Source organism: Octodon degus, unplaced genomic scaffold, assembly GCF_000260255.1.
Source record: "Octodon degus isolate 3935 unplaced genomic scaffold, OctDeg1.0 scaffold00013, whole genome shotgun sequence".
Taxonomy (NCBI): Eukaryota; Metazoa; Chordata; class Mammalia; order Rodentia; family Octodontidae; genus Octodon; species Octodon degus.
This window is the reverse complement of record NW_004524589.1, coordinates 18,498,785-18,502,546: the sequence shown is the minus strand read 5'-3', so window position 1 is coordinate 18,502,546 and position 3,762 is coordinate 18,498,785. Positions and strand designations below refer to the sequence as shown.

The 3,762-nt window shown below is 42.5% G+C and overlaps 1 pseudogene; it reads right to left on the bottom strand.

The window, feature by feature from the left end:
- Window positions 1-2,590: 2,590 nt before the first annotated feature.
- Window positions 2,591-3,057, bottom strand: LOC101581473 (annotated as a pseudogene).
- Window positions 3,058-3,762: the final 705 nt, after the last annotated feature.

Sequence of the window (3,762 nt, the reverse complement as noted above, 5' to 3'; positions counted from 1 at the left end):
AAGAGCAAAACAACCTATGCTATTTGAAGGTTCCAGTGCATTGTCATAACCTTCACTATTCTGTACTATTAATATGCAGCAATTTATAAAACTGTGCTAGCTAAACACACTGTGTCTGTGGGGCAAGTGGGCACCAGTGATGTGTAGCTTGTGTATTCAGTGTTGTGTTCCTTGAGGCTCTTTCTTTGGTTTCTTCTTCCCATGAGTCTAATTTGGCAGCCCCATCTACAGCTAGAACCCTGGGTCCCACTGGGGCCTGTCTGACTACTTCGCCAGATCTGTAAGCACAAAGATTAGCCCAGGAATGCCTGGTCAGACAGCCTGAGTTTGAGGTCCTTTTCAGCCATACACCAGTTCTGGGACCTTGGGCAAACAGCTTCACTGTTTGAATCTCAGATCCTCTCTATATAAAATGAAGATGACAACAATTAACTTGAGGTCTTTTGAAGTTGTCCCATGGCTTAAATGTTTAACAAAGTGTCTAGCACTGAGTAAGTTCTAAGGGAAATTTAGTTTCAAACTCAACATTTCAAAGGTTAACTCAATTTTCTCTCGTAGACTAATTCTTCTGTACAGGCATCAGCAGGTCCAAAGCCAAGAATCAATCTAGAATTTCCCTTTCTGTCTCTGTCTCAAGCCCACACACCCAGGCCACAGTTTCTAAGAGACCCAAATACTTGGCCTGCATTGTACTTTCTTTGGTGGGGGGGGGGTACCAGGGATCAAACTCAGGACCTTGTACTTGCCAGGCAAGCACTTATTCCACTGAGCTATCTCCCTTGCATTGTACCTTCTTCAGTTCATATGTTTCACTGTAATCTTTCTGGATTTTTTTCTGACTTTTACTGAAGTAGAAAAGACAAAAAAAATTATATATTGATGGTGCACTTCATGAGTGCATAGTACATATATATAGGACACTATATATGGTGAAATGACAATTACAATCAAGTGATGAACATAGCCATCACAACATATAGTTGCCTTCTGTAAATGATAAGAGTATTTAAGGTCTATTTTCTTAGCAATCTTCAGGTTTACATTCCTTGAATGGTACATTGCATTGTTGTTACTCTACTGGCCATGCTGCATGCAACATCTCCAGAGCCCGACTGACTGGAGCGTTGTGCTGCTTGAGCCACTTCTCCCTCTCTGCACCCCAGCTTCCCAAAAGCTACCATTCTACTCTTTGCTTCCGTGATTTTGACTTTTTCAGATTCCACACACAAGTGAAATCATGCAGCATTTGTCTTTCTGTGCCTAGTTTATTTCATTCAACATAATGTTCCTCAGGTTCCTACATTCTGTTAGACATGGAATAATTTACTTCTTTTGTAAGGCTGAAGAATGATTTATTGCATATGTGAACCAAATTTTCTTTGTCTGTTGATAAACAGATTGATTCCATCTCTTGGCTATTATGCATAAGACAGCAATGAATATGGAAACCCAAAGTCTCTTTAACATCCAGACTTCTATTTTTTTCTTTTTTCTTTTTTTTTTTTTTTGAACCAGGAATTGAACTCAGTCCCTTGCGCTTGCCAGGGAAGTGCTTATTCTAGTGAGCCATCTCCCCAGCCTTAACATCCAGATTTTATTTCCTGTGGATATATACCTGAGTTATAGGGTTGCTGGATCTCTTTATACTTCTCGTTTAAAGGTTTTGAAGAGCTGCAGTACTGTTTTCCATAATGGATGTACTCACTTACATTATCATCAACCCTGGGCAAGGTTCCCATTTTTCCATATCCTCGCCAACACTTGTTAACAGCTGTCTTTTTGATGACACTCATTCTAGTTGGAGTGAGATGACATCTCGTTGTGGTACTGACTTGCATGTTCTAATGATAAGTGCTGGTGAGCATTTTTCCATACACCTGCTGATCACTTGTATAACTACTTTTGAGCAATACCTATCCTTTCCCATTTTTTTATTTTTATTTTTTTACAGTTTAATGTATTTTAATAGCAAACTTACAAGAACAGCACAGAAAGACGGACAACATTAACAACATGTACTAGCATGTAAGACAGCTCAGTTATAAAAACATAGTGACTGGCTGGAATCCGCTGTATGATAAGAATGTTACAGACACATTTAGCTGCTGTAAATAAGAAATTTACTTGTTTAAAAAAAAAATCCAAATGCTGGTATTTTCCAGAAAAATTTAACAGATTTTTATTTATAATTGTTATAAAGTTGAAGTGCTGAAACTTGTTCACTGAGACATTTTTGACTTGCATTAATGCTTCACATCCCGCATGAAGATAAAAATTCACACACAAATGAAAATGGAAAAACTGCCAGTACCTGATTTCTGGGCCCTATTTTCCACTTGCAATCACGTACTTAGCTACCTTTTGACCCCACGGGGAAAAACAAACAACAAAAGACAAAAAACAAAAAAATTTAACAGTAAGGGCTGGGGAGATAGCTCAGTAGAATAAGCACTCGCCTTGCACGTGCAAGGTTCTGAATACAATCCTCAGTTAAAAAAAAAAAAAAATCTAGCATTCAAAACTACCAATAACAGGAAGAAGAGGAACGAATTTTTATTGAGAATGAAATGGTTCCCACCGTAGTGGACTCTCAAGCGCGTTCTCCACGTATGCGGCGTGCCAGTTGGGTATCTTTTGGCACAACTGTTACACGTTTGGTGTGGATGGCACCCAAGTTGGTATCTTCACACAGGCCAACCAGATGGGCCTCACTTGCCTCCTGCGAAGCACCGATCGCCGCACTCTGGAAGCGCAGATCTGCTTTGAAGTCCTGAGCAATTTCTCGAACCAGACGCGGGAAAGGAAGTTCGCGAATGAGACGTTCAGTGACAACATCTAATTTCACGGAGTGCCAGTCCCAGGCCTGTAAGGATGAGGTTTCTTCGCCCCTCCAGTAGAGGGCGCACTCTTGCCAGCAGCTTTTGTAGCCAGCTGTTTCCTGCGCGCTTGCCCACCGGTGGATTTCCGGGCAGTCCGCCTGGTCCGAGCCTGGTACAGAGACCTCCCTGCCCGCCTCTCCGTGGCTGGAGCTCGGCGAGCAACGACCTCCTTTCCCATTTTCAGTCGGATTGCTTATTTTGTAGCCCTTGAATTGTTTGAGTTCCTTATATATTTTTAGAATTAGCTCAAAAAAATAAATTAAATAAAAGTAGCCTCATATCACATGAGTGGTTTGAAAATATCTCATCACTTGTCGGTAATTTCCTTTGCTGTGTAGTGGCTGCTATAGTTTATATCAGGATGTAAGCGCTTCCTGCACTCAGATGCGTGCTTTTTGAAACTGACCAGATTCTGGGGCCTTGCTGCTGACTTGCGTGAGAAGGATCTGGTGGTAGCCTGGTCCCTGGGGCGTGGCCGGGAGGTTTCTCCTCCTTCCGAGCTCCTCCCTGCTCTCTGGACAGTTTTCATCTGCTGCCCCCTTGCGGAGCCCGCTGACTATGGACTGAAACCTCTACAACCAGTAAGCTAAAATAAACATTTCCTCCCTTCAGTTATGATTGTCAGGAGGCTGGGGGATAGCTCAGTGGTCTCAGCGCCTGCTTGGCAAGCACAAGGTCTCGGTTCGATCCCTGGCACCACATGCCATGCAGGCCCCAGAACCCGGGGCGCACCGAGCAGGCAACCGAAACCAGGCGTGGGGGTGCATGCCTGTAATCCCAGCCCTGGGGAGGCTGAAACAGTATGATCACCACTAGTCCGAGCTGTACGGTGAGATTCTGTACCAAATAAATAAAGATTTTTAAAAATTAAAATAAAAATTAT